Genomic DNA, 24,656 nt, shown 5'->3' with positions numbered 1-24,656 from the left:
ATATAATGTATCCGTGGTCAACGCTCCTGCTCAGGTGAGTCATATACAGTGTTCACTAAATAGGCATGTGTGTTGATATGTACAATGGCAAATGTATTCAATCGGACAGAAAATTCAACTACAGTAACTGTTTTCACTGTAATCTGTCATTTTCTGCTCCTGTGGACTGTTCTGGTGCTGCTCAGTGTGTGCACGCACACGCACACACACACACACACCCACGCACGCACGCACGCACGCACGCACGCACGCACACACACACACACACGCGCACGCGCACGCGTACACACACACGCACGCGCACACACACACACACACACACACAGTCTGACACCTCACTGTCCCTCAAATCCCTTCTCTGTCAATACCTGTAATACCATGTGCAATACAAAGGCTCATTACTCTGCTGCTGCTACTATTAGGCACCTTTCCATTGTACATTATTGTGCTACTCGGTTATCTCATTGCTGCTGCTATACCTTATCATTGTACATATTTCATTACTCTGTCACTTATCTGTACATATTTCTGTAAACAACAGCAAACTTTGGTTACCTCACCTAGCTGTCAAGACTCTTTATATCCGTTAATACTGTCTATATCTGTTAATATCTGAATCCTTTTATAATATTTTATAATCTCTTTAGATTCTTTATATCTTAATTTGTTTACGTCTCGTATATTTGTTCTTATCAATGTTACATGAGCACCAACCACACCAAGACAAATTCCTAGTATGTGGAAAAAATACCTTGGCAAATAAAATAATTCTGATTCTGATTCTGATTCTCATCCACACAAGATATGCCTCATTCCTGTCTCTTTTCTGCAGTTTGTCAAAAGCTTTATCAACAAGACATGGATTGAGAGGTACGGGACACCTGTTGGAACTGAGACAGTCACTTTGCTGTGGTCCATAAACGTCTCAATAATGGCTATCGGGGGACTACTTGGGGCAATTGTTGTCAAATCTCTTGTCAAAGCCCTCGGAAGGTAAGTTACCCTGAAGACATCTTCACCGCAGCATAGGGATTAAGTTACAGGACGGACAACCCTGGCTTTATTTGCCACAATGCACCAATGCATGCACGCATTACACACACACACACACACACACACACACACACACACACACACACACACACACACACGACTAGAGGCACTGTGGAATTTGTCCACATTTTCCGCATCCTGGCTCGTTAATTAATATTGTAACTATTGAAGAAATTCCCTCAAGGCATTCTTGAGATATCGCGTTAACGAGCATGAAAATGGCAGTTGCGAGGTCACAGTGACCTTGAACTTTGACCACCACAATCTAATCCGTTCATCCTTGAGTCCAAGTGGACATTTGAGCAACATTTGAAGCAATTCCGTGAAGGCGTTCCTGAGATATCGCGTTAACGAGAATCGGATGTAGTACGTACGGACAACCCAAACCATAATGCCTCCCTCTGGCCACGGCTATCTTCCGGCGGAGGCATAAAAAGCTGCCAAAAGAAGAATATTAATCTTGTTTTGAGGATTTCCCTGAAATTTGTGACATCATCAAGTGTCTACGATTTATCTTTCCAAATGAGATGTTTAGACCTCCGACTATACCCAAACCGAATCATCCATGGCACACAATGGCACCTATAGCTATAGACGGCCCAGAGAATTGTCCATCGTATTCATTTGAGTATTTAGCCTTTCTTTTCTTAAGTGAGATAGGGAAGACTGTTTCACTTGTTTCCCATTCAAAACACATTGTTTCAAGAATATTCTTGAATCAAACTATATATAATCTTGCAGTGGCGTGATCTGCCGTATCCGTCTGTCAATAGATTGCCAAATGTAATTTTTATTAATGTTTTTGAATTTGAAAGTGAAACTGCATTGAAAAAGTATGGCATCGTTTTTGGCATTGGCACTGGAATATTATTTCACTTGCTTTCATAAAAATGCAATTTTAAGATACGATACAAGATGAAATAACTGTAAGGGGAATGTTGAGCTATCAGCTTCCTTGTCTAATCTCACTGCAATCTGATGCTATGTCATCTCTCCCCCCTTCCCTCTCCTCTTCTTCTGTCACTGCAGGAGAGGCACCTTGCTCGTCAACAACTGCTTTTCACTGCTGGCTGCTGTGTTGCAAGGCTGTGGGGAGAGCGCTCACTCTTTTGAAATGCTCATCATTGGCCGTTTCATAACAGGGATAAACTCTGGTAAGAATTTCTTATGCTGTGCACTATTTTTAATGCCATATTTACCTGAGTAATTTGACAAAGAACACAACTGTATTCATAGCAATGACCTAGGGATTAGTCACAGAGGAGGGAGGGGTTACACGTGTACATACAGTACGTTAACAATAAGGGTGCCTTGCTCAAGGGCATGACTTGGTGGAAGGAGGGAAGATAATTTGTTCCACCATTCAGGTTTATCGCAGCCAGTTGTTGCATTTTTATAAAGGTGATCATACTAGTTGCTCAGATCTGATCTTCTCGGGGTTGTTCAAACAGGGAGAAACCACACTGAATCCGATTTTCCTCTGGTACGGCAGCCATAACAGATCCTGACCACAAAGTGTTAAAAGTAGTTTTTTTCTGTTGCTGTCCAAAGGTATTTCTCTCAGTGCCTTACCCATGTACCTGGGAGAGATTTCTCCAACACATATCCGAGGCTCTATAAGCCAGTTCAATGCCATCCTGATTAACCTGGGTTGTCTCACTGGACAGATAATGGGCCTTCCTGAGGTACTTGGCCAGGTGAGTGGTGGGGAATTAGAGGGAGGTGGTTGTTTTTTGTGATTCTTGTTACTATTAGGGGTCAAAGAACCACACTTTTTATTCTTCTTTTTCTGCCTTAAAACTATCTATACATTTTAAAAATGTCTTCCTTGACTTAAGAATCCATTGCACGTCAACACTAGTTTTGTGCAATTGTACTTGGCCAATTTCCCCCACTGCTGCCCCAGTCGCTGCTCCACCCTCTGTCGATCTGGGGAGAGCCGAGACGAGCACCATGCTTCCTCCGACACATGCGTAGTTGCCAGCCGCTTCTTTTCACCTGACAGCGGTAGCCTCAACGGCAGTATGTAGCACGTGGGAGGATCACGCTATTCCCACCAGTTCCCTTCTACCCTGACCAGGCGCCCCGACCGACCAGAGGAGGCGCTAGTGCAGGGACCAGGACACATACCCCCAATCCGGCTACCCACCCGCAGACACCAGCCAATCGTGCCTGTATTGATGCCCGACCAAGCCGGAGGTACCACGGGGGTGCGAGCCTGCAACCCGCGTGTTGGTAGGCACGCCCTAGCCCTTTCTCCTCTTTTGACAACTGGTAGGGCCCTATCGTTGTATCGGCGTAGAAACTGCATTTAAGGCCTGGCACAGCCCAGATTAGTGGGTGTGGACCAGCGCACTCGATATCTTGGTGTCGGCGCTACACGCAGCCTCAACCATTATAACCACACCTTTTAAGCGTAAAATTATGCACAGTCGGCTCATTGGAGAAGTGCAGTAAAGAGTCACACGCTTGCCTTTTAAGCTCCAATTCCAGGAGAAATCCAGTAAAACCAGACAAAGCCAAGTGCTCTGCTCCCCCCCCCCTCCCTTCATCCCGTCTGTCTGTCTCCATATATAGGCTATTATTCCATATTATTATGCTTCTCAAACCAATCTAACTGCAGTTTAAATACTGCAAGCATGTAAATACGCTACACTAGCTAGATCAAAGTGAAAAAATGTTCTAAATGCATCAGCTAGAAAAATATAGCCTATATGATGAGATTAATTAGATTGGTGAAAGTTTGTCCAGAAAGATATCGTTTTCTCTCCCCTGCTGCAGGTAGGATGATGCACATAAATATAGCCTACATTATGTAAAGTCATTGCATAAATTTTTATTGTAAAACTAAAATGTGAATAGAGCCAATTTATTGGAGCGGACATCAGAGTAGGACATGACAGTAGAAGCGCGTTACGCTGTCACTTATCTAAATCACGTTAAATCGACAAGGGATATATATAGGCCCAGGATGACATATATGTTTCACATAGGGTGGTGTTTTCATTTCGATGTTTTATTTGGTCCAATATTGAAATGTTCTACAATTGCAGGTTGTGTTACCATTACACATTATTTAGATCTACCTTTATATCTATTTCGGCTCATTTGGTTGCTATTTAGTAGTGAAATGGAGTAGCACAATGCATGCTGGGACATTACACAGGCAGTTAACTTACAACTTCTTTTTCCTATGGGACGTGTGTTGTGTCTGTCTGAGCGAGGGAGTCAGAGAGAGACAGAGAAGGGTGACAGAGGAGAGGCAGAAGAGCGCTCCTCGCAACTGGCGCACTGAATAGGCCTGGTTTCAGAGAGAGACAGAGGGTGACAGGGGAGAGGCAGAGGAGGCCCCGCTCAACTGGCGCACTGAATAGGCCTGGTTTTCAAAAGCGCAAAGCGCTAAATTTACGCCAGGTGGGAAGATATCATTAGGCCGGCATTTAAGGCCGACACGCCCATTCTCGCCCACTCAGGGAGTGCGCCACGCCCATTCAGCGTAAAGCGCATTTACCAGCCTAAAGCCATGTTGATATCTTCCCGAGACAGGCGCAAGGCACGTTTTTTAGCGCCAAAGGCCCGTTTTAGCACCGAAGGCCTGTGGGAGAATAGGGGCCGTAGTGTTTGCCTAGGGTTTTGCCAGCCCAAGGGAGCTCTGATTCAGTCAGGCCCCTCAGAGTTCTTTCCACACACTCAACAAACCTGCTCTCTTTGATGAGGTTAGCTAGGGAGGACTCAGCTTTGATGGTGCAGACAGAGTTTTCAAAGACTGGGATGGGGATGTTGAATGTTGAATGAGCTGTCCTACCACCCTCAAGGTTTTGAGCAGCCAATCAATATCCACTATCCTATCATAATAGAGCTGATTTTGAAAGTTGCAAGGATTTTATTTTGACCAAATTACCAGAGGCGAATTAAAGTTACCGCTTACTGCCACATAATGAGACACACACACACACACACACACACACACTCGCTGTCACCATTATGCAATGCCAAATTCCCCAACCGATCACAGTTCATTTCCCTCCATAACCACTCCTGTGTCACAGGAGTGCAGGTGGAACTTCCTGTTCGCTGTGATTGCACTTCCTGCGCTGCTGCAGCTGAGTGTGCTGTCCTTCCTCCCTGAGAGTCCTCGCTACCTGCTGATGGAGAAGAAGGATACGGCTGGTGCAGAAAAGGGTATATCACTTTTTCTACTGTAAATGTATAATTGAGAGAGACTTTTCATCTATTATGTCCTGTTCACACCAAATCCACCGTGCTCCAGTTAAATTGAAGTGTGATTGAATTGCATTAGGCAGCTTTTCGGATGTTTATTTAATAAATACATAGTTTTAACTTAGTTTGCAACATTTTATTGAGCCTTCACGTCAGATGAAGTCGCCTCATCACAGCACTGTGTGAGGCAACCATCTTCCTGCTTCAGATGGAGTTAAGAGGTTTTGTAGGAAGCTGTGGAAGTGATCTTGAAAGCTGTAGTTCCTCGAATGGCCACTTGAGGGTCGACCCGGAAGGGAGTTGTTCCTGTTCACCCCATGGTAAAATGCCCCAATTTGTAGCAGAATGGAACAGTTTTGGCCTATATAGCTAATTTCACCTTTCATAACAACTTTACGCTTCGAAAATCATAAACGTTTTTCAAATGGTGATATGGAGAAGTTTACAGTAAGTTTAACTCATTGAGTGCCAATGACGTCGATCGACGTCAAAGTAAATAGTGACGTAGAGTGCCAATGACGTCGATCGACGTCAAATGCGTTTTTTGACGGTGGGACGTGGATCAAAGCCTCCTGCATCTCCTGTACAAATATTGTAGCTATTGAAGGTGTATAACCTATTTTACAGAGCCATTAGGTGGCGACAGTGCTCTCCAGATTAGAGAAAGGTCAGGAAAACAGCAGGAAAAAGCCCCGTGATGAAAGAGAAACCGCTCATGCTGCAGCCAGAGCCATATAGATGGCTCTGGCTGGAGCTGACGTTGGCTGCGAACAGCAGTCAATCCGCGCCCACAACTGACCCTCTCTGTCTCTGCTGTATAGTTTCTCCACACGATTAGCCGCCAGAAAAGCAGCATCCGACGCCGAAGGGCCAAACCATTCTCAGCAGTCCGGTTTGGCTTTTCCGTGTTGCGCTGGGAGCCGGCGCACAAAAACGGAGCACTCCGAAAATAGACGCTGGGTGCGTGAGGCTGTGTGTTAGTGTGGGGAGGAGTTTGCAGCTGAGGGGGGGAGAGGGGAGTGGGGCACGCAGGGCACCACACAACTACACCACGTCACTACATCAGAAAATATTAGCTTCAGACTCAGTGAATGTGCTTGAAATGCTTCATTTCACAAAAGGCGGAATATCTCAGCTTCTAGATGGAAACGCCTGTTTTTGCTGTTTTTGACCCATCTTCTCCGGCTGATAACTAAAGAACGGAAAATGATATCAATAAACTTTTTTTTGCTGCTGATACAATAGAGCAGGGCTATTCAACTGGCGGCCCGCGGGCCGAATCCGGCCCGCCAATCAAGTCCGACCGGCCCGCGAATGAGTTCCCCAAAAAAAAAAAAAAAAAAAATTTAGATTTTTTTTTTTTTTTTTTACAATTAAACCTCATTTACTTATTACACTCGACTGGTTGTTTTTCAGATGTGATGTGAATCTAAAGTGAACTAAACAAGTCAGATCCACTATAAATGTTTTTCAGTAGATGCTGTGATGTAGCCACAAGAAAGGTGCAATATTCATGTTTTTCAGAAGATGGCGATGTGATGTTGCTAATCAAGAAAGATGCATTATAAATGGTGTTTCAGGAGATGTGTGATGTTGCTAGCTATAGGTTCTAAACAAGAAATATGGTTCAAATGTTTACAGTAGTTTTCCTTTCTTGCTGCACTACAATGTTACAATGCTGTGAGACAGAGCTAAACACAAAAGATGCAATATTAATAGTTTTTCATGAGATACTCAGTATTTAATACGAATACTAATACTAATAATAGAAAAGGAGAACATACTGAATAATGACATCACAACAGTATAATCCTAATGTTAATTTAAAATTAAATATTCTTCTAAATATGGATAAAAGTCCAAAAAAGATAAAATTCCATCCCTTACAGCACCCCCTACTTAATAATAGTTCCAGCGCGGCTGCGAAAATGTGATGGCGCATTGTGTCAAGTGTACATATAATGGCTCGGGGAACGGTCCGGCCCCCGGTTAGTCCAGGCATTTTACGCAAATATGTGGGTCAACCTCACACTAATTGCAACAAAACCAAACTCAACTGATTTTGTATCCTCAATATGTCCTCAATGAAGGAAAAAAAGTGTTAAGGAAATGTATGAAGGGAAAGTTTTGAAAATGACCTAAATATGATGGTAGCCTATGGAAGCATATGGAAGCCCCTTTTTTTTTTTTTTTTTTTAATGTGCCATAAATCTCATCACTTATGTGTATGTGTTTTTTCCTTCAAGGAGAAAAAAATAAATAAAAAAAAAAAAGTAAAAAAAAATGTTAAAAAATAAATAAATAAACGTTTTTGGTAGGATCATATAGGTAATTTTCAAAATTTTCCCTTCATACATTTCCTTAACACTTTTTTTCCTTCATTGAGGACATATTGAGGATACAAAATCAGTTGAGTTTGGTTTTGGTGCAATTAGTGTGAGGTCAAGTGACATTTTTACTGGACTAGGTCCCTTAGGTTTCTGACAATGCGGCCCCCTGAACAATTTAGTTGAATAGCCCTGCAATAGAGTCTCATCGTTCTTTGTGCGTGTTCGGTGTTTACATAGTAATATCACACAATATTCTGTGGGCCTCGAGAAATCACTGAAAACGCTCTGAAACTCTGGCACTGGGAGCGTCCGTTCTCCAAAAGAGGCTGGCACTCAATGAGTTAACTTTTATACAAAATTTAACCTGCATTTAACACTAATTTTATGTTAAAATCTAAATAGAGAGCCAAAGTTGACGTCACTTCCTGCTTCAGCATGCGTACTATGCATCCGCCATTTATTTTCCCATAGACTTTTCGTAAAATGCTTATAAAAATAGTTGTACTTAGTCAAACCAAATGATTCCACTATATTTAGAAACAGGAGACACCACAGAACATTTCACTCGGGGCAAAATGTAAAAAATAAATAAAAAAAATACTTTTTACTTTTAAGTTTTGGTCCAAGTGAAATGTTCTATGGTATCTTCCGATTCTAAATATAGCTGAATCGCTTGGTTTGACCAAGTAAAACTATAAACATTTTTTCCAAAATGTCTATGGGAGAATAAATGGTGGATGAAAATCTCTTGGCCTGCATGCTGAAGCAAGAAGTGATGTCGATTTTGGCTCTCTATAAGAAACATGGAGGAAAAACAATGTAAAAATAGATAGAAAGGAAACACATGATAACTTGTGGTTGTTCTGTGTTTGAGGCAGCCTTCAGAAGGTTCCTGGGGAAGGAGGATGTGACCTCAGAGCTGGCAGAGGTCCAGGCAGAGAGCCAGGCCCAGAACCTGCAGATCATCTCCATGCTGGGGCTACTGAGGGACAGAGCTGTCCGCTGGCAGATCATCACTGTGATCGTCACCATGGCCTGCTTCCAGCTGTCCGGCGTCAATGCTGTGAGGCTCCATACATACAAAGAGAGAAAGTCTTGCGTTTCCACACATGCCTAGTCTAGTCCGGTTCCTCGTTTCGGACCCGACGGCTGGAATTATAAGAATGTGTGTGTGCGTTGGGCAATGTTATAGCTTCCTTTGTTCCGCCCCCAAGTCGGTCAAGGACTGGTGTGCATATTTGGCATTGTATATCGTGACAGGCTCAGCAAGTGTGTGGTGTGTGTGTGTGTGTGTGTGTGTGTGTGTGTGTGTGTGTGTGTGTGTGTGTGTGTGTGTGTGTGAGAGAAAGAGACACACACACAGAGAAAAGGAGGACGGTTGACGCGTGCCACAGCATAATATTAGACTATACCACCAGAATGCGGATCCGAACAGACCTCTCTGTCATTAGATCGCTCTGAAATCCCCAAATCTGAACTGATTTCTGTCATTCAACTTGCTCTGCATCCACAAGATCCTGACCGTGCCAAGCATGCTATATATAGCACCTGTCAATCAAAGACTAGGACCCAAGACGCAACATTCAGGCTGATGTAGCGGTAATTTGGCTCCGGTAATTTGGTAAAAATAAAACAAAAGCCTCGCAACTTCTGCCTACAGTAGGCTACAGTAGGCTACTATAATTGGAGACCCATATGACCGCCTGAAAAACATAAAATAATAATAATAAATAGCCTAAAGATGAGACCATATGACTCCTTGCCATTTGCCATATGAGAGGTAGCCTAACGTTAAATTGGTCTAGTCCAAACTGCTGATGACTGCAATCATGCAAAAAAAAAAAAAAAAAAAATCACAAGTCACAAGTCACCAAAAGAGGATGTGAAGAATGAAGATGTTGCTTTTAGTTTTAACCATAAAATACTGGTCCTCAGCCTATCGCGCACAGCGTCGCTGGCAATGGGAGCTCGTTTAATCCAAAAATGCACGAGGCTTCCTGCATTTGGGTCGGATTGAGTTCGGATCACATTCACACCACAAACGAACCGTACCAGAGTTTGGAACCGCACCTCTTTCAACAGGTCTCGGTCCGCTTGTTTGGTCCGTTTTTGGTGCGCACCAGAGTTCGATTACTGCATTCACACCTCCCCAAACAAACCGCACCAAGGGGGGAAAACAAACTCTAGTGCGATTCAACCCGAACCAAACGAGGTAGTATGTGAAAGCGCCCAGAGTCAGGGGAAATGCAGATTGGTTTGTCCACTTTCTATTGACCTTCTTCACAGCAGCCATTTTGTGTCTAAAATGCAGGGTAAACACAGGCGCAACCAAAACATTAATGAGGGTTTCCAACTTCCAAATCATTTAGGTGTTCCAGTGCTGGGCCCCTCATTAATGTTTTGGTTGCACCTGTGTTTGGCCTGCCTTTTAGACACAAAATGGCTGCTGTGAAAAAGGCCCATACAGTATATACTTGGGGGTCTAGGGCAGGGATACTCAACTTGCTTTGCCCGGGGGCCACTTTCGTGAAATGATAGAAGGCCAGGGGCCAGTTAATAAACAATCAATATACATTTTTCTGTAGCGGATTGTAGGTGTCAGACAGAGTTTAGTCTGACAATGTTGTGCACACCGGATAGTTACTTAGGTTAAGTACATACATAAGTGCCTGGGTAGCGAGCAGACGGCGGTATTTGACAATTTAGCAGCTAAATGATAGATTATTGAAAGATATTCCATATTCCAGATCAGGGGTGTCAGACTCTAGGTAGAGGGCCGGATTTGTTCAACTGAGACCTCATGGGGGCCGGATTTTTTCCATTAAGAGTAGATCCTAATAAACTAAACTAAAACTAAACTCTATTTAATAATTGAATGAATAGAATGTTTCAATTCCCATTCATTTAATTATTAAATAGAGTGTACGGCACAATTCACTACTGTACATGATTCCTCCACTCCTACATAGTCACATAACATCTTTATGGCTTTTTTGTTGACTCTTATACTTCCAGCTTTTCTACTACACCAATCTGATCCTAAGTGATGCTGGCATCACGGGGGAATTGGTCACCTACATTAGTTTGAGCATCGGTGGCATTGGAGTCATTTCTACCGTTACCTCTGTGAGTATGGAAATGTTACGTTATCTATAGAACTTTTTTTTTTTTTTGCCCTATTTAACAAGGAAGGTTGACAAACATCAACGCTGTGGGAAAAGACTTGGAAGGGGAAGGTGGTTATACTGTACACACAGACACACTGTAGCAGCTGTAGCCTACGCAAGGGCACCTCAACACTATATTTGTTTCAGGAATTTTCACATTTGGTCTGAGAATTCAAGTTCATGTTGTTATTCATTGGATATCTACACACGTCAATCATGTTTTTCGAACCTATATCTAGTCGATGCAACCATGATACCAACAGCGAAGCTCTGCTGAGCCATACTGCGGCTCCATTACAGCCATTAATGCTGGTGGAGCTCTATAACGTTAGATGGCAGGCCTCACTTCACACAGATTAGAACGGCTATCCCATTAGCTCAAGACGCATTAAGTGTCTAAATGGGGTAGAGAGTAGCAAACCAATTTATCTAGTAGTTGATTACAATTAGAACAAGACTAGGTACACCTAGTTCATGCTGGGCCACATCTTGGCTTCCGTACCTAGTATAATATGTGTGTTGTACTGCCCTCTGCAATGTAGTGATATACTATTATCACTATTATACTACTACTACTAAGTGTGGGGACCTGCAGTACCCCTTCACGTGGTGAAAATCTGACATGTTTAATTTGTGTTGATTTTGAGTGTTTTTAATCTGTTATGTCTAAAAGTAAAAGTAAAAAAAAAAAAAAAAAAAAATGAGAAAAATGGCTTTAAACAGGCCAAAACATTTCCTCACTGAAAATAAATTCTATATTATTTGTTGACCTCATTTGTTTAACATACTTGGTCACTTCTTGACAACAATCTGAAATCATAGGACTGTCTTCAGTTAGCCTAGGTAAACCCAGCCACCACGTGACCTGCTCTCTCAGTTCCCAGTCACTATCGTCTAGCGAACGGGCCATTCAAATCGATTTCTGGGGCGATTGAAAGACCCACGCAGACCCGCAGCCAATGAGTGACGGCGTGACTGCCAACATCAGTCCTGCCGTGATCGGCCAATCAGAGAGTGCGTCTTTGTCAATGACGTGTAACAGCTGCAGCGGCTTAGCACTACCTAGCCGTTAGCATTTGGCCTCTCTAAAGCATAGCTCCCGAGCTAGCTACTAGCTATATGGCTATGCAACTACGTTGAGGACATTCAAGTGAAAACAGCTGTTAATGTTAATGTGGGAATCATGGTGGAACCGAATAAAAATGTTTTTGTTTGATACTCTTCTGTTGTATTGTCATGTGAGAATGAAAACAGCTATAGTAATAGTACTTCAAAACAGTGGTTCTCAAAATGTTTCCACATAAGGATCCTTAAACTGAATAATGTGATGCTAGGTCTGTTGATCAAAATAACACCTATATCGAAATCGGATTTTAGCGGACCATACAAGCCGGGGCTTCAGAGCTGATCACCTGGACACATTTTACGGCGAAATTATCTGATAAACTTGTCTGTGCAGCTCTGTGGTGATCAGCTAATGTCTTCATAGCATTGTGATTATGATTTAATGCATTATGGAAGATAAATGCTGGAAGGCTGGGTAGCATTAGCTAATGTCATCCAGGCTACAGTAACATTAGGCTATTATAGCTATGAAACGCTGATTCAAACGTTACAATAATAAGACACAATAGGAGCCAGTTACCCTACTGTAGATAGAGAGAGTAATTTCAGACCACCAGATATCACCATATTTATGTTATTAAATGCTGTAACGTTAACGGTAATTCTCATGTGTATGGTTTATTTATAAGCATTCATTGATTGAAGCAGAGTGCTGGTCGGTTAAGTTTCTCTGTAGTCATGTCCTCTGCTCCAATCTTCGGTTTCGTAGTTTCTTCTGTCTCTCGTCCAGCAGCTGCAGATGTCATCATTATCCACGTTATTAAAGATTATTTATAAAAAAATCTCATTGTGTAAATATTTTGTGAACGCACCAATAGTTAGAGAAGGAAACCTCTCTTTGCATTTTATTTTGTTTTTTAATAAAAGTAGGCTACTTAATATCTCACGTGGCTTTGATTCATCATTGCAAATTTAGCCCAATTTGTATAAAATGCAGATGTGAACAGCTAGGTTTAATGACAAATATGGAATATCACCCAAGGAAATACCACGGTTTAATGCCAACAGATAAACCATACAGATTTGTTGTAATTGTGAACACAAAGGGAGCAAAGACATGGTTTTCAAGTATAACACAATGTACAACTTTTATTCAAAGACAGGATTGAAAAATATAGGTCACTTGTATTCACTTCAGACAAGACACTACGTTAAAGTCTGAAATTTACCTAGATTTGCTATACGAATTGACATTTCAGCTTGTCACCTGATGTCATTATTAATGGACAGTACAGTAGTAAAGATTTTGAAAATTTTGATTAATCAATCCAAGTCAGAAACAACATGTGCTGTGAGCCTTTTAGAATTCAAAAACCTTACTTCCAACAATTAACTAGCCTGCACTAACTACTGCACAGTAACGTGTACAAATATTGAATGCAACAGTCTCGTTCTGGAGCGAACCCCTAAGCTGAATTCACGTTGGAATATGATATCAAGGCTTGATATATTTGATTGTACTCATACAGCAGTGTGGAGCTTAACATCTAGCTAGGTTGCATCTGGAATATGATCTGGATTATGTATAATATACAGTATAACACTACGCTCACTATCATGACATTCACGTTAACGCTATAGCCTCCAAAAATCTACTGTAGCTAGCTAGCGTCAGCTACATCTGTAACCACGCTGAAATGCGAGTGCATTAACGTTATTTCTAGCTAGGTCAAACACACCTTACCGTTATGAGTGTGGCCGTTTTTGATTAACATTAAGTCCACGATCATTTCCGGGCTGCAGCAGAGTCGAGCCCCGGAGGCAGCCTGGAGCTCTGTGAGCTCCAGAGGGGGTGCGCGATGCACTGCTGCCTGCCCGACACCCTGCACCCGACCTCGGGCTGCAGCAGAGTCGAGCCCCGGAGGCAGCCTGGAGCTCTGCGAGCTCCAGAGGGGTGCGCGATGCACTGCTGCCTGCCCGACACCCTGCATGAGCTTGATTTGTTTTGAAGGTTTTGTCTGGTACTATTCAATATGATTTATGCAGATAAGACAGCGTGTCCCTGATAACTGTATAGATGATGACTGTTCTTCACAGCCACAAATATCTCTCCAGATCTGCGGCCATCTGCAGCAGGGATCGAGGTTTGGGTCCGTGTAGACAGTTGTCCTGTTCATTCCCTGACCACCGTCACAGGAGTCATTGGCAGAGGCGATGTTCTCTCTTCTTGGAAGCTCTAATAATATAAAACGTAGCAGTTACTGTATGTTACACGTGGCTAACGTTAGCTAGCTTCTGACATGTTTTTCTAGAATTCATTAGATCGTTAAATGCTCCCGTAATCTAGCTAACCCCCACACAGCCGATGAGGAAAAGTCAGTCATTTATCGAATGTCTTTCTTACCAAACACAATTACGCTAGTTTCTGAGATAATATATAGTGTGGCATATACCTGTGAATAACATATTCTTACCTGGAAATCACACATCGATCCGTAGGCCAGCTCTGAGTCTGTTTACATTTCGGGCGGAGGGGGGCTTGGTTGGTTGTAGCTGGTTGTAACCATTTGCGTGTTAGCAGTACTGAAATGAAAAGTGTTAGCTCATGCGCTAACAACAAAGGTCGCAGAGTGATGACGCCATCTGCTGCACTGCGCATGTGCTCTGTGCACTAAACTGGTTGGATGATGGTTGCGTAATGGAGCGGTCTATCGGGGGGGGGGGCCCAACAACCGCAGGAAATCGTTTAACAATGGTGGGATTCCAGACCATAGTGACTGAGAACAGGTCTGAGAGCAGGTCACGTGGGGGATGGGTTTACCCAGGCTAGTCTTCAGTGTGTGTCTGTGGATGTTCTTTACACCTAATGCATTCAATTTGCATAGTGTTGAGGTCCAGGCTACTTTATGCAAATCAGCGTAACTCCTCGCCACTTCTGGAAACTCCGGAAACTCATGTACAAACTTTGAAACTAGCCGTGGAGCATCTAAAATGAAGAAAGATTCAGCAAGATGGCTCGGTGAACTATTTCCTACAAGAGAAAGTTTCCAAACGAGCCACCATGTTTTTCCAGTTTTAAATATGGGGGCATACGGCCCAACGATAGCATTCATCCAATCAGGTGCAGCAAGGAAGTGCTGCAAAAGTGCTGGCAAAAATACACAATTAAACATTAACTATCGAACCGTGATGCAAAGTGTTTGTGAAAAGGGGTATATTTGTCATCCATTTGCTATGTGGTTCTTTTTGTAATCCCAGTGCTGGTATCAGAAACGTTATTATTTAACAGCCTTCCAGTGTTTTGGAGAGATATGGGAGATTAACATGTGAAAAAGTATTCTATAGAATACTGTGTTGCTATTATGTTAGTAGTTTCCATACTACACAGGAATATAAGGCCAGTGTAAAAAAAAGTCTCTTCCTCTATAGGGCCTACTGATTGAGCGGGTTGGAAGAAGGCCCCTCCTTATTGTAGGTTTCTCTGGCCTGGCTGTCTGCTATAGTCTTCTAACAGTCTTCCTCAATATCCAGGTAAATAACCAACTTAAATAATTAATAATGTGACACTTTGTTCACCCATCTATTCGCTAAAGCTGTGTTCACACCGATATATTTATTTTTTGCTCTGTCGCTCGATTAAACCCTTTGGAATCGCTCTGTCGCTCTGTTTAAATCGCTCGTCAACAGGCACACGAATTGACGGATATCTGGGGGCTATAACGTTACGCAATGTCATGATGTTTGTCCACTACGAGCCACCATAGTTGTTTACAAGCTAAGCCTATCAGCGTGCTCCTAACGCGAGCTCTATACCGGTAGTACAGACTTCACTTCATGTCAGCTGTCAGCCTGTCAATCAGCTGTCAATGCGGTTTGTTGCCACACAATAAACCAGCGGTTTGTTCCAAGCCAGTGTGATCCTTGACTCACTCTCACACGGCAGCCAATCAGCGTTGAACAGCGAGCGACTGATGCCAGCGTAATTTCGCTTGAGTTGGGATATTTCATCTCGGGCGACGAGCGTATTTTCGCCCTATCGCTCTGTCTCTGTCGCTCGGACGCCCAGCGATTTTTCTCCCGGGCGAATATACGCTCAATCGCTCATTTGCATTGACTTTGTATGTAAACTCGATGCCAGCAAAAAACTTGAATAGGTCGGTGTGAACGCAGCTTCAGACCTATATTATATGTATATTTACGATGGTATCTCTAACTATGTGTTCAGACCATGGTTCAGACCGGGGGCGAATATCGCGTTTGACCATGCGAACTATTCGCCAAAGTTGAAGCGAATGAGGTGAATTTCTCCTCATTTGTGCTGCAAAATTTAATTTAATTTGCGACGCACGGGGTCTGCTCGTGCGTTGCATTGACTTTGTATGTAATCTCACCGCACAAACTTGCGAATTTGCTCCTGGTCTGAATGCACAGTAACACTTGTAACCCTTCACAAGACACATCCACTTACAGACAGAAATACTTGCACACTTCCTGACATGACAAAGGACCTTCTATTTTGCCCACAGGATACAGTGTCATGGATGCCCTACGTCAGTTATGCCTGTATACTGGCAGCGATCGCCTTCTTCTGTCTAGGTCTAGGTAAGCAGATTCCTATTCTTTCTTGCTCAGCAAAAAAATAGCACCATTTATTGAATGCATTTCCAAGTTCTCCTATTCCATTTTATGGACTAACTACTGTAACTGTAAGGGCTGTATTTTCGTGCTGGTGCCAAGCGATGCTAGGCCCAAACGCAAGTGAATTGGCAATTTTGTTGGGTGCAAATCAAATGTGTCACGCTTGCATGCAGATTGACATTTTTGTGGCATTTGGTATTGAATAATGAGTTTACATTTCCTCCGGAACAGACCCCTTAGGACGCTCTGTTTTGGTGGTGCCCACATGTGCCCATGTGAACACAGGGACATCAGAAAACACATGAGAATACTTTGTGAATATTGTATATCCCCCCCCCCCCCCCCCCCCATGTTGAGCCAAATTCAATATGCAAGCTGTAATCAAACACTCCCATTTAACAAACTATTTAAATGGGAAATGGCTGCATTTATCCAAAGCACATTCACCCATTCACACAGACATTCCTAAACCGATGGCGGCAGGCAGCTACAGTACCACGCAGGGTGCTGGCACAGCCATCGGGAGCAATTTGGAGTTCTCTTTGACATGCAGGCTGGAGGAGGCGGGGATCGAACCACCGACCTCTTTTATCCAAAGTGATTAGTGGACGAGCCGCACTACCTAGTCTCAGGAAGCTGGGGAACAGTTGGGGAAAAGGGGGAAGAAGAAAAAAGAGGAAAAAAGAGAAAGAGAGGGGGGAAAAGAAGAGAAAACAATTCTCTAACTATTGCCCACTCCTGTGGCTTTTTTTTAAAGCTGTGTATTTTGGGAGCTACAGCCCCCCACACACAAAAACCGGCCCTTGTGGTTAAATGCAGCAGTGCACCACAAACACAAGAGAGGAAAACATGAGACAGAGATAAATCAGGGCCTGACATTGCTTCCGTTCAGTAAGACATGCTGTTAATTATGTAAGACGCAGAGAGCCAGAGCGCCATGCAGTGCTGCCAACTTTGTCGCTATATTTAGCTACTTTTCAGATCCCCTGGAGACTTCATTTCTTAAAAGCGTCTAGCGACAAATCTGGTGGCTTTTTCTGACCATATGAAGCAGTATGTTAATGTGTTGCATCCAGTGCATTTGCCAGTAAATTGGTGCAGAGCTGCTGCCGGGGTTTCTCTCTCCCTAGCTGTCAGTGCTTCACACAGATACACAGAGTTACATAGGACGCATAGGGTTTGCTTGTCATGTATAACGGCGTATGCTGAATCTGGCCCGGGTGGGCGGAGTCAGCAATTAATATCACAACAGTTACGGCGTGCATAATTGGATATGCAAATTGGAAGCATATGATGTCATCTTGCGACTTTCTGAGCAGCCAATAGCTAATTTCCTTGGAAAAGAGTCAACACTGGCTGCATGTGCTGATTGGAGAGGTTGGAGGGGCCCGGGGCGCATGGGAGATCGGGGAATGTTTGGCCATGGAGCTGGTTCCCTAGTCTAGTGGGTATATTTAGGTGCATGACAAACATAAATGACACATAATTGAAATTGTTCATGTTTTTATTGCACAGTTTTGAAAATACCAACTGGCGAGCAGGTCAGGTCCGTTTCCTCCTGTGAGAAGTGTATGGAATCAATAAAGTGCCATATGTATTTTGAGCTTGAGAAACATTGTTTGTAAACTTTGAACTTGAACTTTGAACTTGTATGTCTGTAAATAAAACTTGTACCTGTAAAAATATCTTGTCCATCTGAGAGAAAGTTTTGTGCATCTGCAACCCATTTTTGTATCGGCAACCCATTTTTGTATCTGTAGACATATCTTGTGCATCTGGGAATAAGTTTTGTACACACGGATAGAATTTGTGCGTCTTCAAAAATATTTTTTACAAGTACAAAAAATTCCTACGTTCGTGTGCGACCTTGAATGCAGCACTTGCAAATTTCCTACGTTCGTGTGCGACCCTGAAAGCACCACGGACAAACTCATATTGCGAGCATGGATGTCTGTTTACAAGTACAGATTTTCTTTACGAGTACGAATTCTGCCACCCAACCATGTCAACTTGGGGCCATAAATCTGAGCGGACTGGCCAATCAGGTTAGACCCAGTCCCCTCCCACTGAATATCGGATCGTATCGAATAAAACAATTGACAATTGACCAGAAACTTCTTCCGCCTTACAGACAAACAGAGCAGTGTAGTTTGGTAGTTTGGAAAGAATACGACCTTCAGGTAAGTGGCCACTTTAAGTAAATCGACATAAAATATAAGTTTTGTTGGTTTTATGAGACATTTAACTGCACGACCAGGGAGCCATTTCATAGCATGTTACGATAGACATGATCCCCATGTTAGTACACAGGCTCTCCCAGTGAGCTAACTGACGCTAGCTAGGTTAGCTAATGTTAGCTAGCTGCTTCATTCAATTTCCCCAAATAAACTAAATCGCTATTTAACCCGCTAGCGTAAGGGGTAATTTGACTAACGTTACAGCTCACGTAAGCTATAAAGACCGTGTCCAGTCTTAGTACAGTTAATTTAGTAGCTGGCTAACGTATCCGGGCTAGCTAGCGTTAGCTTTCATTGCTGCCAATGTTCCAGCACAGGCTGAAGCCACGACCGGGGCTATCAAAAGTATGTCAATGAATCATTAGCCTACATTTTATTATTTAACGCTATATAGCGTTACTGTAGGTCTGCTGTTGTACTGGGTCAGGCGATTGGCTGGTATTAGTAGCGTTATGAGTGAGGTACTTCACACAGCCTCACAAACTAGCTTCACGAACTAACGTTAAATCAAGTACAAAGGGCACGTTTGTATAATAGTAATAGTAATAGTAATAATAGAATAACAGTCATTATATTGAACGTGACATGACGGCCTATGTGACGTTATTGTAAGACCCTGGAGCTTTAGCTATCGGATAGCTATGAACGTTACTACTCCAAACAATCAATCAATCAAATTTATATGAATATGGCGTTACTGTAGGGCTACTGTTGTACTGGGTCAGAGATTGGCTGGTATTAGTAGCGTTATGAGTGATGATTCATCGCTTTAACGTGTTTAGTGTTAGCATGACATTATTGCTGAGAATGTCTATGCTTAGTGAGCGTTTTGAGGTATAAAGCTGTCTTGAGTTGCAGTTGTGTTTCCTTGGTATCGTCCTTTCAATATCTGTCTGTCAGTTTCATTGCGTCTTTGTCAGTCAGGTTGTTTACGTAGCGTTACCGAGGTTAGCCGTATGATATGTGAATAGGTGGCAACTTCCATGACATGTATTTTTAATGTACCTGTCTAGCTAGCTGATTAACTGGACAGTGATTGTTTATCTGTCCAGAGATATGTAACGTTATGGCTGGACTTGGAATGGAGGCTAGCTGTCTGGAGTAGTAATACATACTACTGGACAAAATGAATACATCTGTAAGCAAGCTTATAGAAGTTGACTGCAGCAAGCTGTATTGATTGAGCATCTAAACATCAGTCAGAGGCAACAAAGGTGTCACACCCAAACCATGTGCCAGGACATCAGCCTGTGTTGCATTGCTGTAATCAGAATTATTATGTGCTTGGAAACCATTGTACATGCTATGTACACAATACTATTTCAATACTATTTTCTTTTTCTATGTCTTGCAATTGAACATGACTGTTTTAAACAACCTGCCCAGTGTTGCCAAAGCTAAACTGGTGTCTGGTATCAGATATTGATTTACAAGCTCTAAATACATTCAAAATGTCAACATTTATCAGCAAGTAGTTGGTATGATCTCCGGGCAATCGTTGATTTATATGTCTTGCTCTTATAAATTAGCTGCTGTGACTGACCTTTTCTCTAATAACCTGGGACTTTTTCATCCATTTGCTCTCCGTCTTTCCCTCTTCCTCTCTCTCTTTCTCTCTTTGCCTACCAGCCCAGGTTATCCTGTTGATTCTACCCTCAATCTTGTCGTGCTCTTCCCAGCAATGGTAATTGAGAATTTAATACTCTGTCATTATACACCGATAAAGCATGAATTCATGGGCCAGAGTTCACCACCAAGGGGCTGAGGGGGAAGTCCACAACAACTAATGAAACCCAGCAATTCTCATTAATCCTGGTGTGACCATGGCTACCTGTACCATCAACCCTGTCAAATGTCAATCCTTCCTTTGCAAACAAAATCTGTTTTCATGATGGGAGGACCTTTGTTTAATCTGCCATCAGCTTCTAGATTTATTTAGGGTTTGATTAGCCTCAATGCCTGATATACTGTATTAGCAGTAATATGTCTCCCAAAGGATGCATTCCAGAAAGCAGGTTAAATGACTACACAGATTTTTGCAGTGTTGGGCAAGCAACTTTGAAAATGTAGTAAGCTAAGCTACCAGCTACTCTACATTAAAATATAGCTTCACTACTTTGAAGCTATCCCCAGTAAAATGTAGTCGGAATGAGATGTTTGGAGCGGGGGAGTCTGGTGCAGCGCACAGGTCCTAGACCTGGTGAGACGAGGGAGGAGCCCGGCCGGGTGGCAACCCACAGAGCCCGGTCCCTCTACGTACCAGAGCCCTTCCCCCCCCGGTCCCGGCAGAGTAGTTCCGGAGCAGCGGATTGAGTGGCCCTGACCGCGTGACCACCTTCGACCCTTCCTAGAGGGCTGACCGTGGGTAGCTACTGGGACCTAAGTTGGGGCTTGGCCAGCCCCGGCTGGGTCACCTGGGCGAGGGTGTATGATGTTGCGAGACCCGAAACATCCAATGACCCCAGGGTACATCACTGAGGATACGTCCCAGTTGCATCCATGCAATGTTTTTTCATTATATAGCACGCTCAGCTACAGGCTCCATGCCAAAATAAAAGTAGCTTGCTACTTTACATTGTGTGTGTGTGTGTGTGTGTGTGTGTGTGTGTGTGTGTGTGTGTGTGTGTGTGTGTGTGTGTGTGAGGGAAAACACTTTCAATTGAACCTATTTCTAGATTTATTAGTGTTGGGCAAGCTACTTTGACAATATGGTGAGCTAAGCTACCAGCTACTCTACATTAAAAATAGCTTCACTACATTTAAGCTATCCCCAGATAAATGTAGCATGCTGATGTAGCAAGCTAGTAGCTTCACTATTTGTTGCTAGCTACTGCCCAACACTGGAATTTTCCCAACCCATAGTTTAGACTAGAGAAATCTGGGATTTTAGATTCCAAGAAGTTCAATTAGATGAACTCCAGGTCAGTTACCATGGTAAGTTACACTCTGAAGCTACCCCGCTCGGTAGCAGCCTCACTTGAACTAACCTCAAGTATTTGGTCGGAAAACCTGTCAGCCTGCAGCTTTTTACTTGGGAGACAGGTCATATTATTCACAGTCACATGATCCAGTGACTGACTGAATATGGTTGAGAATTAAATTTGCAATATCAAATAATGGTTTGCTTTTTACTTCACTAGGACAACGGAGAAATTGTGTGTGCGCCTCCCTCGACCATCGACCCCCCAGGCACTTCTGCTGAATCTCAGGTGGGTTATCAGAAAATGCTTATTTCTATCAACAGAATCTGTATCAGCTGTGCAGCACACCAACTTCTTGCTGTACAAGAAAGTGCATTGCGTTATTTCTCTGTTGAAGCCCCATTATGCTGTGCTGCGAGCACTCATGTCTCTGTGCTTGAGAGTGGAGAAGGCGGAGAGAGCATATTTTAAAAAAAAAACTCTCTGTGGTGTAGCTCATTTGTAGCATCTAACTGAATTTCTGTAGTTTGAGGTTTAGTTTATCTCATGTGTTTTGGTTTGTACTTTCGGATATCTGCTTTATTTCATTCCCTCATCTCTCAGAGCCGTGTCATGTTAATGCTGAGCTGATGAAAGCATTTCTTAACCCCTTTGTACTAAAAATATTATATTTGCACTACCAAACTAACGGAGGGCATTTATTAGAAAGGGCTTTAAAGGAAATGCAATGTTTATCCACCATTCCACCCGTGACTTATGATACTTTCGATTAGGCTTTGGTCGGTACTAAGGTATTACGGTATACCATGTATTTAAAAATACTGACAGTATGATTTTCAATACATCAAAACCATATTCTATTTTGTTCAGGCAAAATAGTTGCAACTGTCCTTGCCTGTGCTCAGCTTAGCCTAAATTATTTTCAATAATTTTTTATTTTTTTTCGCCATTTGTAGGCTACCTTACTAATAGGCAAGCATATATGTGTTACAAGCAACACTATATTGTGTGAGACCCAGGCTTGCCCATAACAGTGTCCATTCCATTAGACATTCGTTCAATTGTCAGTCTCCATTGAGGACATTTAAATACTTTTCTGAAAAATAGAAGTTGCAACTTTTTCACTCATGGACCTGAATTTATATACCGTATATAACAGAATAATTATTTGGAGGTAGAAAAGAAACACTTTGCACAATTGGCTGGTTACTCCAAGGTTACTTAAGTTACTTACTACAAGGCTGATACCTGAATGAGAAGAGTAGCATGTAGGTGAGGGTGCAGTTTCCCCAAATAGTGGGGCTTTAATGTTGATGTCCGACTCCCACCACAAGCTGTGACTTTGGGTTGTGACTTGTGATTTAACTTGTGTTTTAACGTCTCATTTCCACTTGTGCAATTGTAAATCAATTTGATTCACACATGTTTTGCTTGTTTGGTGTAGGCTAGGTTGCTGTAGTGTTTGTGTTTTTATAGCACCTGATAGCATCCTGGACTGTTTATATGTATTCAACGTATTTTCCAATAAGGCCTGATGCTTTTATATAAAGCATATTTCATGATCTCTTTGACAGGTGATGGTGGGAAGTCTTGTGTTAAACAGACTGCGCTCTAGATTGGAGCAGGCCTGTCAGCGACAGCCCTTGGACGTGGACTATGTTGAGTTTATCTGCCGGAGTGAAATGACTCTAATAAACTCACTCTCTGCTCGCTTAGACTTCCCACAGGAGGTAAGTTCACTGCTCTTTCTTCCATGTGCCTTGATATCTCAGCAACCTCGCTGACATGGACACAAAGTGGCATTGTCAGACAATCGAATGCACATTCCCAAGCAAGAGTATGTTGAATTAAAAGGCAGAAGTCACAATACTTATTCTAACCATTTGAAAGCGGTGCTATTCCTTAACTGCCCTTGTATGTAAATGGACTCGTTCTTCTTTATTCATTTCATGGATTATGTCTGGGGCATATTTTCACCTTTATCGAATAATAACAATTAAATGTATTTTGTATAGCTGCTTTTCAATGACTCAAAGACGCTGACAATCTCGAGTCCACAGTAAACAGAAAAAAACAAACATACAAATAACACAACTAATCGGGTGGAGGGGAGTTGAGGGGGCGTGACATGGGCGGAAGATGTGGTTAAGGGTAGGGGAGGTTGTACGCTTGGGAGAACAGGTAGGTCTTGAGTCGGGATTTGAAAGTGGAGAGTGAGGGTGAGTCTCTGACAGGCTTGTGAAGAGAGTTCCAAAGTCGTGGTGCTGCTCTCGAGAATGCTCGATCTCCAAAGCTGTGGAATTTGTATGGAGGAACAGTGAGCGAAACAGTGGATGAGGATCGGAGGGTTTGGGTGGGGCGATGGGAGAGGAGGAGGTTAGTCAGATAAGGGGGGCGCCAGGCTGTGGTGGGCTTTGAAGGTGATGCGTTGTTTGATGAGGAGCTATGGAGAGAGTGGAGAACTGTAGGTGTCTTTTTTTGGCCTTTATTACGTAGGAAAGTTGTAGACAGGAGAGAGGGGGGAGGACAGGCGGCAGAGGGCCATAACTTCATCCACTCTACAACTGCAGAAGATTGTTTCTTTTTTTGGTGTAACATTGTACTGACAGTAGTCAGTGTCAGAGGGTGTTATATTAACACATTGACTGCCAGCCATTTTTTTTTTGCTGTAGGTAGCTTTTGCCAAGCCGTTTTTTGAGGATTCTGGCTCATTTTACAAGAGCCGAGGATTCTTTTCTGCTTGGAGTTTGTCAACACAAAGTTCACAAAAGTACTAATAGAATGTGTGCTTTCTCTGTCTAAAAGAGTTAGTTTGTAGAGTTAGTAGTTATGTAGATATTAGCCGTTGAGTACAGCATGGTTTTAGCGTCTGAGAGTGAAAGCTGAGATAATCACAGTTTTGTGAAATTCAATCAAACAGGCAGAACAGTCACTTTAACCATTTATTTTTGACATCAGTGAGAGATCAGACATCTAAACAATATAGTTCCGAACGCCCTCTCCTTCAACTCCTCCCTCCGTGGG

This window comes from Poromitra crassiceps, assembly GCF_964638095.1.
Source record: "Poromitra crassiceps genome assembly, chromosome: 12".
Taxonomy (NCBI): Eukaryota; Metazoa; Chordata; class Actinopteri; order Beryciformes; family Melamphaidae; genus Poromitra; species Poromitra crassiceps.
The sequence above is the reverse complement of the archived record's forward strand: the minus strand, read 5'-3'. Positions refer to the sequence as shown.